A 14,985-nucleotide genomic window follows, 5' to 3' on the forward strand; every position below is an offset into this window, starting at 1 on the left:
GAGGCGTTTAATGACAGCACATCATATTTATGGACAAAACTAGATGATGGAATAAATCCATGCTGGCAACATGGATACAAAATTCAATACATAATAAAAACAGTGCTCTGGAGAATGGCTGCAAATTACATTGGTAGAAGGTATGTGACGGTGCTCCCTTTGCTCATTACTAAAAGCACAGTGTTTTTGATAGAAATGAATGACAGTGTGAGTATCCAAGGCAGGATTAAAGATGTAAAGGCTTTTTTAGGAACATGTATTGAAAATTGGTTATCACATCAAAGCCAGAATGTCAGAATAAATGGGTCTTTTTCAGATTGGAATGATATTATTTGTGGAGTATCCAAAGGACCTTTATTTTGTTAAAGGGCTGGAGTAGGGGGCAGAATGTAAAATAACCACATTTGCCAATTGCACAAAAATAGGTGGAAGGGCATGCTGCGACAGGGATATTGTGACAATGCAGACTGAGTGAGTGGGCAAACATTTGGCAAAGGAAGGATAATGCGGGAGGGTGTGAGGTCATACAGCTTGCTGAAAAGAATCCAAAGTCAAAATGGAAAGAGGCAGCAAATGAATTAATTTCAAAGTGATCTAGGAGTTATTGAGCATCAATCACAAACAATTAGCAGTCAGGTTCATCAAGAGGACAAATGGCATATTAACATTGCTTGCAAAAGGATTGAGGTTTAGACACAGGCAAGTTTTGTTACAGTGATACCCATACCCAGAGGAAACACTTTCTGTCCAAGTCAGGCTGCACAGAAATGTACTCATACAGTAGAGTGGTCATGTGATCCCAGTGCAAACAAAGTCCCACAACAAATAGTATGACAATAATAGTTTTTAATTTTACTTTTAAACAGGCTGCCGGCTAAAGAAAGTGAACTAATGCTTTCTCTGTATGCTGGTTGTCCACCACACTCACAACCCCACAGAGAGGCATCAAAAAGCTCCATCGTCACTCAGGCAATTGGAGATGTTAATTCTCACATCACCGCTGGAATGAAATTCACTTGTCAGCTTCTCAAAATACTGATAAACCTCCTTGGCACGATAATGGTCAAAATATAACCTTTTTTTTCAAGGATAATAGATTAATTTACTGATAAGGAAGTAAGAATATTATTATCCATTACTAGTTAGGCGTCCCAGACCTCCCTATATCTCAGTTACTGCACTGTACGTTAAAGACTTAAACCACTGTTTATAATGCTGTTTACATTGTAAATACATGCTGGTATTTATGCATGTTACTCCATAACCAGACTTTAACCTCTGACATTATTTTCATTGAATTCCTTATCCTTTATCATTGTTGAATGTTATTATTTTTGTTACATGTCATGTCAGCACATCACCACAATTTTTTAATATATGTTAAATTGATTAAAATTGATTCATGATATTTAGAGGAGGCACCATATCACATAAGTTACAGGAAATAGACACAAATGAGTTAAAGGTAGCAAAATCAGTCATGCTCTCTGGTGTTTGTTTTGTATTAAGAAATAAGAAGTGCTTAGGGCAAATTTCAGCAACTTGCAAATAAGCTGCCTGTATACTTTTTTTTATTTATTCATTTATGGGAGGTGGACGTCACCGGTTAAGCCAGCATTTATTACCCTTGTTGCCCTTGAGAAGGTGGTGAAGAACTGCCTTCTTGAACCGCTGCAGTCCCTGAGGTGTAGGTACACCCACAGTGATGTTAGGGAGGGAATTCCATGATTTTGACCCAGTGACAATGAAGGAACAGTGACATGTTTCCAAGTCAGGATGGTGAGTGACTTGGAGGGGGATTTCCAAGTGGTGGTAAATACTTGGCAAAAACTCACCTGAGTGAACACTAGGCTGGTTTATTAGGTCAAAAAAACTAATTTTTCCTCTACAGTTTTATAGTTCTTCCTGGATGGCCCACCTCTGCTTCCTCTCCCATATCCACAAGCCTAGGACAGTACTCGTGGACCTGTTGGTTTGACCTTTCTTTATCCCACAGAGCTCTATTTATTCCTGTCTTAAATCTGTTCCATCACCTTTTGACCAATCTTGTGAGCTACATCCATAATACCTCTGACATTTTGACAGTTTCCATTTCCATGATCCTAAATGGCTCACTATGATTGTTAAATCCCTTACACCTCTATACCACAACAGGATTGTCTAAGATCATTTATTTCTTCCTTGAACAGAGGCCCAAAATCATTACTGCTCCACCACCATCACATTTTCACATGGCTGAACTTGTTCTCACATTGAAGATCTTCCACTTTAATTCCAAGGTGCTGCCAAGAAAACTTGCATGGCTTGGGGGGGTGGGGGGGGGTATGTCTCTTTGCAGGTTAAAGGGAATGACCTTAGCTTCAGTTCTACTCTGATCCCCACCCTTCTCTTTTTCAAACACACTGATGACTGTATTGGCACCTCTTCGGGATCTCAAACTTAATAGCTTCATCATCACCAATTTCCACACTGCTCTCATTTTCACATGGGTGATCTCTAATGTATCTTTCCTTTTCTCCACCTCTATCCACATTTCAAGATCAGCAATCAATATTTTTTTTAAGTTTATAAAGTCTCACAGGTGTTCTAGTTACACTTTCTTTCACCCTTTTCCCTAAAAGAAATCCCTTTCTTTCTTCCAGTTTCTCGAGTTCCAACCTATTTGTTTGATGACAACACTCTCCACAAGAGCACTTCAGAGTTGTCCTTTTCCCTCGAGCCATGAGTGTGATTCCAGCATTGTTGTCAGGGTTCTCGGCCACATCTGTTTCTTTCCCCGCTCTTCTGTTCTCAGCCCTTCTCGTATACAGAAAGAGGGTTCCGCTTGTCCCCATCTTCCACTCCACCAGACTCCAGGTGGAATAGATCATCACCTGTACAGAAGCACGTGCACCCGATGCATCTTAGCTCGCCTCTCAGCACACTGCACCGACTGTTCCCCACCCACTGACTGATTTTTCTACGTCTACCAACACTCACTTCCTTTGTCATTGTATTTTCCAATGCGACCACAAGAGAGGTGACTCATGGCCAATTGACTAACCACTCACCCCCACTTTTTCAACCCGCACCATCACCAAGCCCCTCCAATACAACCCAGGAAACAAAAGTGGAGCAGGAAAAACAACTCACCTGCATTTTTTCTAATCTGTTATATCACATATAGTGATCATGACATAATTCCTCTACACAGAGAAACAAAGATTTTATGGTTGTCTTGGTCCAGAAAGATAACCCTAAGCTTCTAGTTCCTATCACTTTAATACTCTTTCACGTTCCAGCTCTGATCACCCTGTCTCTTCCATCTTGCACTATCCCAGTGATGCCCAATACATGGAGTAGGATTAACATTTAATTTTCTGACCAGGCACATTACACAATTTCAGACAGCCAGCTTTTTCAGTTTGTGCCCATTTCTGATGAAAGGTTGGCAGGCCTCAGTTTCTCTCTCCAAGGTTGCCCTCTGTTTCCAACATTCAATTTTGTTTCTATCAGATGCCCAATCATGCATGCATGTATTAATGTCATCAACCAGTTGACAGTAGTCAGTGGGGACATAATATCAAATGGAGGTTAATGTCACACTTAGGATAGCACTGTTGTGTCTAGTGCTAATGTTCAATCACAAGGATGGGATAATGCCTTTGTGCCCAACTCTGAAACAACCTGGTCAGTCCCAGCTATCATCTATATGTCTGCCAAATATATTCAAAACAAAGTAGAATTCAGATGAAAAACTTTTGAGTAAAACAATAGACATTCTAAGTGTTCATTTTCTCAAACCATTTAGCTACCCCACTTTACAGTAACTCCTCAATTGATAACTTTCCTACGCACCATCTCACTGAATCAACTTGAACTACATGCAAAATATCTTTTTATTGCTGATCTCGAATTAAAACAACAGCTGCAGTTCAGCTGGGAACTAAGGAAGGCATACAATTTCAACAATTGTCTAAAACAGGATTGATTTCCCTAATTGTTGAGTTGCATTCCAATCCATTGAAAGGTAATCCCAAATCCTTTTTTAAAGACTCATGAAAGATGTAATTATACCACTGCGTTAATGAGGGTTTAACATGTAAATTCAATGAGGTCTGACACCAGTATTATAACCATCTTGATTAATAAGACTAAACATTGCCCATCCTTTCAAATCCTTCGACCAGCATCGGACTTTGTCCAGTAGTGTCTTGGTAAAGATTGTAAGGATGTCTTGCTATGTTGGAAGCATGGTATCATTTTAGGATGTAGCTGATATAGCTTTTACAAATGAATTACAATCACAACAATGTGATCAGTTAAGATAACTCATCAGGGTTTTCAGAAAATTATGGCTAAGGGAATGTTTAATGGGTGATAATTTCATTCCATGATTTCTCAGTGCTGGTCCATTGGATAAACAGAGAACAGAAATAATTACCTAACAATTTGAGAATAACTCACTCATGTTCTAATGCCTCAAGGTGAATCATTCTCAGACTCATTCCTTATTCTCAAGTGGAAGAGTGTCTAAGCTTATGAGTAACAAGTTATAATTCAGTGTTTCCACTGTCTGCACATATCCCAGGTTGCATTGAGCAAAATAGAGCAAGATATTCTACTTCAGAAGTCAATAACAAGTGTAGCTGGAGATAAGAATAAAAGAAAGATTTATTTTTATATGGTACCCTTCACAATCACAAAATGTCTCAGAATTTTTGAACTACAGTCAGTTATTTATTTTACAGTATTTAGAGATACTGTACCTTATGGTAACAGCCCTTCCAGCCCAACAAACCTATGCTACCCAATTATGCCCATGTGACCAATTAACCAATTAACCTGTACAACTTTGGATTGTGGGAAGAAACTGGAGCACACAGAGGAAGCCCACACAGTCATGGGAAGAACATACAAACGCCTTACAGGCAGTGGCGGGGATTGAGCCCAGGTTTGCTGGGACTGCAATAGCTTTCCACTAACTGCTACGCTATCATGCCACCTGTAAGTTGTCAGGGAAGAAGAGCAAAAGGAAATTAGAGATATCAAGGTCCCATAAACAGCAATGAGGTAAATGAGAATTAAGAAATAAATTTAGATCAAAGCCAATAGGGACCCCTACCCTTTTATTATTATCATAGGATCTTTATGTTCTTTGAGAGAGCAAATGGGCGAAAGGTCTCTTCATAAAGCTGGAATCCCTAATAATGCACTATTTTCTTAGCATTACACTGACGTCCCAGTCAGGAATATCTGTTTAAATTACTTGTGAGACTTGAATTTATAGCTATCTGCCTTAGAGGAAAGTGAGCTATGCTTTGAATTGCTTTTGATAATAACATATCTTTTCATGCTGATGAATCTCAAACTGTTACACTACAGATGGTGTACTGTGTCCTGTTTTGGTCACCACACTAGAGGAAAGATGAGTTTGTGCTGCAGAGGAGATTCATCAGGATGTTACTGGATTAGAATATTACTCTTACGAAGTGGGCGTGGGGTGGGGTGGGAGACCGAATAGGCTAGATGGTTTTCCTTGGAGAAGACGGGACTGAGAGGGTAACTGAGAGGTGCATAGAATTAAAAGGAACATAAATAAGGAAAATAATTTTTTTTTCTGTGGTGTTGGTGAAAGAAACAAGAGAGGTTTTAGGGTGTGAGGTCTAGAGGGGCACTGAGGGGGATTTTTTTCATAGTGAATTGTTAGAGTCTAGGGTGCACTAGCTGAAGAATAGAGAAGGCAGATGCTCTCACAACATCCAGCAAGCTTCTGGACAAGCAGCTGAATTGCCAAGGCATAGGAGGTAACAGACTTAATGCAGGTAAACGGGGTTGGAATGGATAGGTACAACAGACAGCACGGACATGATGGGTCAAAGGGCCTGTTCCTGTGTTCTTTACCTCTGACAAAAATAACAAGGAAATAGAGACAAAACTGGAATGAACTGAATGTGACTTATATTATAAAGATGTCAAGGCATGCGTACATTGTAGGATCAGCTTTGGAGTCTGACCCAAAGCCCCCAGACTTAGAATGCAAGGCAAGTAGAAGGTAACAAAAAGAAGAAAAATGATCAGTATTTTAAAAGAAGGTAGAAATTATGATTGGAAAGTTTTACATGAACAATCTATACACAGAGGCATTGACTGAGGATGGAATTAAATTTGGCTACTGGATTTAAAAAAAACCTATCAAAGCAGATCAGTTTCAAAAGAAATTTGTATTCATATGACAATTAAATGAAAGTTATATGTAAATCAATCACCACATCATAACCTCAATAATGAAAACTTGACATCTTATTAAAGATTTATGCACACCTGAATGAAGCAAGCATAACCTTTAGCACAACCTTACCAAGGCTCCAGTTCTCAGCTTGTTGGTGAGATACCAGCACCATGTTAGGGTTTGGTGAGGTGCAGTGCAGTGTATCAGGCAGGAAATTGAGGTTTTATATTCAACTACAGTATGCAGGGTCTAAAATCTGTGCAGTTCAATGCATAATAAAAATAGGTTTGCTTATATTCTTTCCCTTTTATTTTACACACTTAATACATTGGTGTCAATGGGAGTTAAACTCATGATGACTCCAAAATATTACAAGAAAATGAAATGCCTAAATCATTGATGTGACCTAAACAGAGCAGTCACTGCTGTCTCCATCAGGAAGATTCCACATCCAGAGACCCTTGAACTGGGTACAAAAATTTAAGGCATTAAACTGGCCGCAACACAATTGAAAACTGAGCCAAAGGTCGAAACAGGAGATGAAAGAATCACAAAATCTACAGACTGCTGAATGGCAGTGTTTCCCTGAATAGTGGAGATGAGGCTCACTTCTGCATTGCCGGTCACTTCTGCAGCGCAGCCCTGTTCCTCTGATCGACATATCTTTTTCATAACCACTTTTCTGAGGTCACAGCTGAGCCTGCTCCAGTCACGCAATCCCCAGCCTATTGGGGTTTACTATTACATTACAGAGGATGTTGTTGCAGTGACTCGCCGGTGCTCCCATTCAAAAAGTGCTCGTTTTCTGTGCAGCGCTGTTAACCCTTTCTTCTCAGCATAAACTTCCTTTCTCATTAGAGAGGTTTTATTTATATATTATGGAAGTTACTTGACAAAATAGAAGTTTTCATTCTATTTTCCAGCCTGTGGGTTCATGCTTGCTAATCTCCTTTCACGGGAAAAGGAAGTAATATTGCTTGAGCAAAGTTTAAAAAAGGTAAGCAAGAAATAATATTTCATGAGTAAAATTTCTTGCAATTATGATATGCAAGTGTCCCAATGCACTTCACAGCCAATTGACCATCATTGAAGTATTATAATGGAGGAAATGCATAGCCAATTTGCTCACACCAAAATCCCACAAGGAGCGTGAACCAGCTTCACTCACGTTAGTTGGAGGACAAATGTTGGTTCAATACATTGGGAAGTATACATCAACCTTTTCTTCTCTTATATCCCTTAATCCTCCCTTTTCACCCTCTCTATGTCCACCTGTTCTTTCTCAAGGATACCTTTGCAGATGAATTTTACAGACATGCAACCCTTTGTGTGAGGAAGTTTCTCCCCTCAGCTACTCTAAATATTCTGGTTCTATCTTCTTCCTATGTGATGCACCATCAATAACTCTCAGAGACGTGAGTTAAGGTAGGCATTTATTGGCTGGAAGAAAGGACCGTCAGCAGCAAGCGACCACCACACAACATCCTGGAGACTGAGGGAGGAGCAGTGCCTCCAATCGCCTTTATACAGGGGTCAGTGGGAGAAGCCACAGGAGCAGTCAGCTGAGGGGCATGACCAGACAGGTATATATACTTCACCACACTATGGTACCTGATTCTTTTGTCCTCTTCCACTGGAATCAGTCTGCTTCCTTCTACCCTTTTATGATTTTAATCTATCAGATTATTCCCTAAACTCCATTGATCTACAAACATAAATGTTATTATTCTTCATACACACGTTTCCACACAGCAGGCAGGAACCCAACGGGGTGCAATGTTATATGTTGCTAGACATTGAACTACTGATGTTGACTTGCTGAAAGCAACATCACATTTTAGACTTCCACGAGAAAACAAAAGCTCTGCATTTACAGACCATGTTCCATGTTTTTTTCTTAACATTGCCTTTTTTTTTCCCTACTTGGAGTCCAAAAACAGAGCCTAATCTGTGGAATTTACTCCGGAGAGCGTACCCATTGAATCTATGGCAGGTCAGACTATAATTAGTGAGCCTGCTCTTTTAAGTGAAGAATGGTTGCAAACAAGATGGGTAATTTACATCTTAAATTATTTGTGCTTTGGGTTTTAAATGTTTTAATTACCATTTTTAAGAGTTAATAACTTTTTCTTATTAGCTTTTGTCATGGTTATTCAAGTAGCATTCAACTTCTTGACAGCTAGCAAAGCACAGGACATAGCTGTCAAAGGTTTCTTTGGACATTCTGCAGGCAGGTGATGTGATGGGGTTGTGCTGTGGAAAGTCCTGCTGCTGCTTAGGGCTAGGTGAAGGTGATCACTATCATGGGTCCAATACATTCTCTGTTTCAAGTTGACTTTATGAATATATTTTCATTTGTCTAGGTTGAGAAGGGTTGCTTGCTGACACCAGCATGCTCTGATAATATGAATCTGCGTTGTGCCCTCTTCTACTCGAGTCTCCCACTGACCCTGTCAGCAGGGTGAACCTATTTGCGTTAGTGTCTTTACAGGCCAGGCAGCATCTATGGAAAATAGTACCGTCAACGTTTTGGGGTGAAACCCTTCAGAAAAAAAAGCCCATTTAAAAGTAGATTTAAAAGGTGGGGGAGGGGAGTGAGAAACACCAGGTGATAGGTGAAACCTGGAGGGGGAGGGATGCAGTAAAGAGCTGTGAAGTTGATTGGTGCAAGAGACAGAAGGCCATGGAAGAAAGAAAAATGGGGGGGGGGGAAGCACCAGAAGGAGGTGATGACTGGGTAAGAAGATAAGATGAGAGAGGATGGAAAATAGTGAAGGTAGTGTGGGGGGCATTACCAGAAATTTGAGAAATTGATGTTAATGCATCAGGTTGGAGGCTACCCAAATGGAATATGAGGTGTTGCTCCTCCAACCTAAGTGTGGCCTCATCATGACAGCGGAGGAAGCCAGGGGTGGACACATCGGAATGGGAATGGGAAGTGGAATTAAAAGTCACTAAGCAGTCCTCCCAGGTGAGGCGACACTTCACCTCAGTCTGTTTGGATCATTTACTGTGTTCGGTGCTCCCGGTTTGGCCTCCTGTATATTGGTGAGATCCGACGTTTATCGGGAGACCGCTTCACCGAGCATCCTTGCTCTGACCACCAGAGAAAACGGGATCACCCAGGGCTGTCCAATTTAATCCCACTTCCCATTCCCGTTCCATATGTCCATCCATGGCCTCCACCACTGACGTGATGAAGCCACATTTAGATTGTAGGAACAACACCTTATATTCTGTTTGGGTACCTTCCAGCCTGATGGCATGAACATCAATTTCTCAAACTTCCAGTAATGCCTCTCACCTCCTCCCTCTTTCACCATTTCCCATCTCCTCTTCCCTCTCTCACCTTATCCACTTGCCCGCCCATTGCCACCCTATGGTGCCTCTCCCCCTTTTTTCTTTCTTCCATGGCCTTGTGCCTCTTTCATCAATCAACTTCCCAGCTCTTTACTTCATCCCTCCTCCTCCAAGTTTCACCTATCACCTGGTGTTTCCCTCTGCCCTCCTCCCACCTTTTAAATCGACTCCTTGGCTTTTTTTCTCCAGTCCTGCCAAAGGGTTTTGGCCCAAAATGTCAACTGTACTTTTTTCCATAGATGCTGCGTGGCCTGCTGAGCTCCTCCAGCATTTTGTGTGTGTTGCTTGGATTTCCAGCATCTGCAGATTTTCTCTTGTTTGCACTAGTGTCTTGTATTGTAAAGGCTTTACTTAATGGAAACACCTCCCAATGCTTCCATTACGTATTCCTAATGACTGACTTATCCCACCAATTTCCAGAATCATTCTTCCTCATGACATCAGCAAAAAATGAAAAGATGAAATTCAGGGAGGGGAATAGATGTCCAGTTTGATGATAAAAACACAGTATCATTATTCATCAAATGCAACTCTAGACTTGATCAGTAATGTTAATTCTTCTTAAATTCATGATCAGGATAACCAGCAAATCATGAGCATGACTTGATAGTTTTCATTTCATTTTTTTCTCCAATAACATCAAAGGACTCCCATAACAATTTCTCGGTAAACCTAGTAGCCTGCTAGCTGTTGTGAATGAGAAATTAGTGTGAGGATGAGTCAGGTGGGGGTGGTGAGAGGGGGGAGATTTTGTAATTGACTAATGGGAAGTAAAGCCTTTCAGTACCTCATCAGGCCAACAAAGGTGTGCATTAAGTGTTGGCCTTGCATGTTGAGAGCTTGTCTCCACCAGATCAGTTGCAGAAGCCTCCATTAGAATAAGAAATGCAGAAAGAAACTGTCCAGATGGCTGAAAAAAATCCAACAGTTCCCTCTTCTGCCTAACAAGGGGCATGTGAAACATTCTAAGATGTGATGAGTCATCGAGTTGAATGAGCATTTCCTCATAACCAATTATTTGCATTTATTTTATATGTGCAGCTGACCACAAACACAGGGAGTACTAAAGCATTCTTCAAACAATAAGGTAACTTTAAAGTGGAGCTTCTTAAAGTGGAGATTTTTAGCATCATTAATAGCAATTCAGAATTGTGCACACCATTCTTCCACAATGAACAACATGATTAAATGAGAGTCATCTATTCCTTATCCCTTGATGAATAAATATTGATACACAGAATTTGTCCCTTACTTTTCTTTAAAATAAAAGCCTTGGAATCGTTTGCATTCATCAGGGAAGGTTGACAAAATCTTGTTCTGAAATGGAACATGCAGCACTCAAGTTAGACTGAAAGGAAGCTGAAGCTTCAAGTAGGGGATCAGATATTTGGAGTGGAATTTGAAACATCCAAGCACACCACAGCTGAAGGATCAACAAAAAATGGGCAGTAACCTTTAGCACATATGGAGAGCAGTAGTGAAGCAATAGCAGGCATATCTTTGTCATGTTGCAGAGAGGCAAAGATAATATAAGAGCCATCCTGAGCCATTCACACAAAAAGAGTGCACAGGAGTCCATTCAGCCCATCTTGTCTTTATTTTTCCTTGACAAACAGGAGCAGTTAGTTCTGTTTCACTGCTCTTTCTCTACAGCAACTTAAGTGGCTAGCTACACATATAATTCCAGTATCAAAGAACCCGTGGCGTAGTCCCAGAGATAGTTACAGTCATAGAGTCATAGAAAAGTGCAGCACAGAAACAGGCCCTTCAGCCCATCCAGTCCATGCTGAACCATTTAAACTGCCCACTTCCATCGCACTGCACTTCATACCCCTACCATCCATGTACCTATCCAAATTTGAAATTGAGCTCACATGTACCACTTGCACTGGTAACTCATTCCACACTCTCAGAACCTTGAGTGAACAAATATCCCCCCCCCCCCCGCCCATGTTTCCCTCAAAATTTTCACCTTTCACCCTTAACACATGACCTCTGGTTGTTGTCATGACCTTAGAGGGAAAAGCCTGCTTACACTTACTCTATCTATACTCCTCATAAAACCTCCTATCAAATTATCTCACAATCAGGTCCTCCAGACCCAGCAACATCTGTGTAAATTTTTTCTGTACTCCTTCAACCTTCTTTACATCTTTCCTGTGTTACGTACTCGTGACACATGACAGTGGTACCTTCGTCACGTGACTGGGGTTGAAGCTATACTGGACTTGAGGTAATGGTCTTGTGAGGGTGGAGTGATGTCATTTTCCCGCCAGTAGAGATCATGTGACAGGTTTTTTTTTACAGGGTATAAAAGGAAGACCCCACCCTGTGAGGGGCTGGATTTGCCATGTTGACTTCATGCCACTGCGTGATTTAATGTGATGACGCAGTTTAGTTGAAAGATGAAGTTTTATCTAATGCCTAAATTTTAAAAGGTCATTGCCAGCAGTTTCTTTACAATACTGCTAATTGAGAATCAGTGGAGAGTGAAGATCAGAGTTCGGGAGTTAAAGATCGAGGAGAATCTATTTCGACAGTGAAACGGGTTCGACCTTGTTTAATCCTTATTCGGAAGGAATTCGTTGACTGTTCTTGTGTTAATCTCTGCGGGATAGCAGAAAAGATTGAGGACAGTGTGATAAAGGAAAGGTCAGTGCCTTTAAGCCGTTTCGTTTCGTTTCGTAAATTCTTCATGGGAGAAGTTCGATGTAGGGGATCGAAGCAAAACGACGTGAAAGAGAATTTACATCGTCTTATAAACTCTCTCCTTTTAAATGGACTGTGAGCATTTTTGAACTTTTGGCAATACTACTTTAAAGAACTGTTTTTGCAACATCGCTTTGAGAACTGTTTGAGCTGCCGCACAGCAGCTGATTTCCGGTTACGTTAGTGTTTGTTTACTTTTGGGGGGTTTTCAGTGTTTAATAAATGTGTTATTTGTTATATAAACCCTTGCCTAACTCATATAATTATTGTTGCTTGAATACGTAACACCTTTAGGTAGGTGACCAAAACTACACACAATACTCCAAATTAGGCCTCACCAACATCTTATACAACTTTAACATAACATTCCATCTCCTGTACTCAGTACTTTGATTTATGAAGCCCAATCTGCCTAAAGGTTTCTTTACGACCCCATCTACCTGTGACACCGCCTTCAATGAATTATGGACCTGTATTCCCAGATCTTGTTGTTTTCCCCTACTCTTTAATACCCTACCATTCACTGTGAAAGACCTATCAAAGTGCAACATCTTGCACTTGTCTGCATTCAATCCTATCTGCCATTTTTCAGCCCATTTTTTGTGCAGGTCCAGGTCCTGCTGCAAGCCATGATAGCCTTCCTTGCTGTCCATTACACTCTCGGTCTTGGTGTAATCTGCAGATTTGCTGAATCATCCAGATTGTTGATATAGATGACAGGCATCAATGGACCCAGTAATGATCCCTACGGCACTCCTCTGGTCACAGACCTCCAGTCAGAGAGGCAACCATCTACTACCGCGCATTGGCTTCTCCCACAAAGCCAATGTCTAATCCGATTTACAACCTCATCTTGAATGCTGAGTGACTGAAACTTCTTGGCCAACCTCCCATGCAGAATTTCGACAAATGCCTTGCTAAAGTCCATTAGACAACATCTACTGCCTTGCCGTTATCCACTTCCCTGGTATCTTCTTCAAAGAAACTGGTTAAATAGGATCTACCACACACAAAGCCATACTGACCATCCTTAATCAGTCCATGTCTATCCAGCTGGTCCCTTAGAATAACTTCCAAAATTTTCCCACTACTGACGTTAGACTCACCGGCTTATAATTTCCTGGTCTATTTTTAGATCCTTTCTTGAACAGTGGAACAACATTACCTATCCTCCAATCCTCTGGTACCTCACCTGTTGCTAAGGATGTTTTAAGTATCTCTGCTAGTGCCCCAGCATTTTCTGCTCTTGTCTCCTGCAAGGTCTGAGGGAACACCTTGTCAGGCCCTGGGGAATTACCCAGTCTAATTTGCCTCAAGAGAGTAAACATGTCCACCTCTGTAATCTGTATGGGTTCTATGAAGATGATGCTGCTTTCTTCTCAAGTCTCACTTCTATGGACTCTATGTCCATCTCTTGAGTAAATACAGATGCAAAAAAAAGATCATTCAAGATTTCCCCCATCTCTTTTACCTCCACACTTGGATTATCACTCTGATCTACCAGAGGACCAATCTTGTCCCTTGCAATCCTTTTGCTCTTATCATATCTGTAAAAACCCTTGGGATCTTTTTCACTCTGTCTGCTAGGGAACTTCATGCCTTCTTTTAGCTCTCCGATTTCTTTCTTAAGTATTGTCTTGCATTTCTTATACTCCATAAGCACCTCATTTGTTCCTACCCACCTATACCTGCTGTGCACCTTCCTTTTTCCTTCACCAGTGCATCAGTATCTCTTGGAAACCAATGTTCCCTACACCTGTCACCTTCATTTTTTGTTCTGACAGGCACATACAAGTTTTGTACTTTCAAAAGGCCCCCCACTTACAAATTACACCTTTGCCAGAAAACAGCCTGTCCCAGTCTACACTTGCCAGATCCTTTCTGATGCCATCAAATTTGGCCTTTCTCCAATTTAGAATCTCAACCCTTGGACCAGTCCTATCTTTTTGCATATTTACTTTGAAGCTAATGGCATTGTGAAGTCTAGATGCAAAATGTTTCCCAAAACGTAATACTGTCACCTGCCCTTTTTCAGTCCCTAATAACAAATCAAGTATCGCACACTCTCTCATTGGGACTTCTGTGTACTGATTAAGGAAATTTTCCTGAACACATGTGACAAACTCTATCACATCTAGTTCTTTTGCAATATGAAAGTTCCAGTCAATATGTGGAAAGTTAAAATCACCTACTGTAAAAACCTTATATTGCTTGCAACAGTCTAAAGTGGCCCTTCAAGTTTATTCCTCTAAATCCCTCGGACAGTTAGGTGGTCTGTAATATTTCCCATTAACGTGGTCATACCTTTTTTTATTTCTCAGTTGCTCCCATATTGCCTCACTAGACAAGTTCTCCAGTCTGTCATGATTGAGCACTTCCCATGACATTTTCCCTGACTAGTATCACCACCCCTTCTCCTTTAAACCCTCCTGCTCTGTCGCATCTAAAACAACAGAACCCTAGAATATTGAGCTGCCAGTCTTGCCCCTCCTGCATGCAAGTCTCACCAATGACTACAATATCAGAATTCCATGTATTGATCCATGCCCTGAGCTCATCTACCTTTCCTACAATACTTCTTGCATTGAAATATATGCCACTCAGGACACTAGTCACACCATGCTTAACCTTTTGATTCCTGACTTTGGCGGAGGTCTTATCAACGTCTGTCTCCACAATCTCTCCACTAACTTTCTGGGCACTCT

At 40.9% G+C, this 14,985-nt stretch overlaps 1 protein-coding gene across 2 annotated transcripts in view; it reads right to left on the reverse strand.

Moving 5' to 3' along the window:
* LOC132378439 (aryl hydrocarbon receptor-like) overlaps positions 1 to 14,985 on the reverse strand; it is a 194,690-nt gene that overhangs the window by 97,037 nt on the left and 82,668 nt on the right. The gene's annotated exons all lie outside the window — the stretch shown is intronic.

This window comes from Hypanus sabinus, chromosome 20 (genome assembly GCF_030144855.1).
Source record: "Hypanus sabinus isolate sHypSab1 chromosome 20, sHypSab1.hap1, whole genome shotgun sequence".
NCBI classification, from domain to species: domain Eukaryota; kingdom Metazoa; phylum Chordata; class Chondrichthyes; order Myliobatiformes; family Dasyatidae; genus Hypanus; species Hypanus sabinus.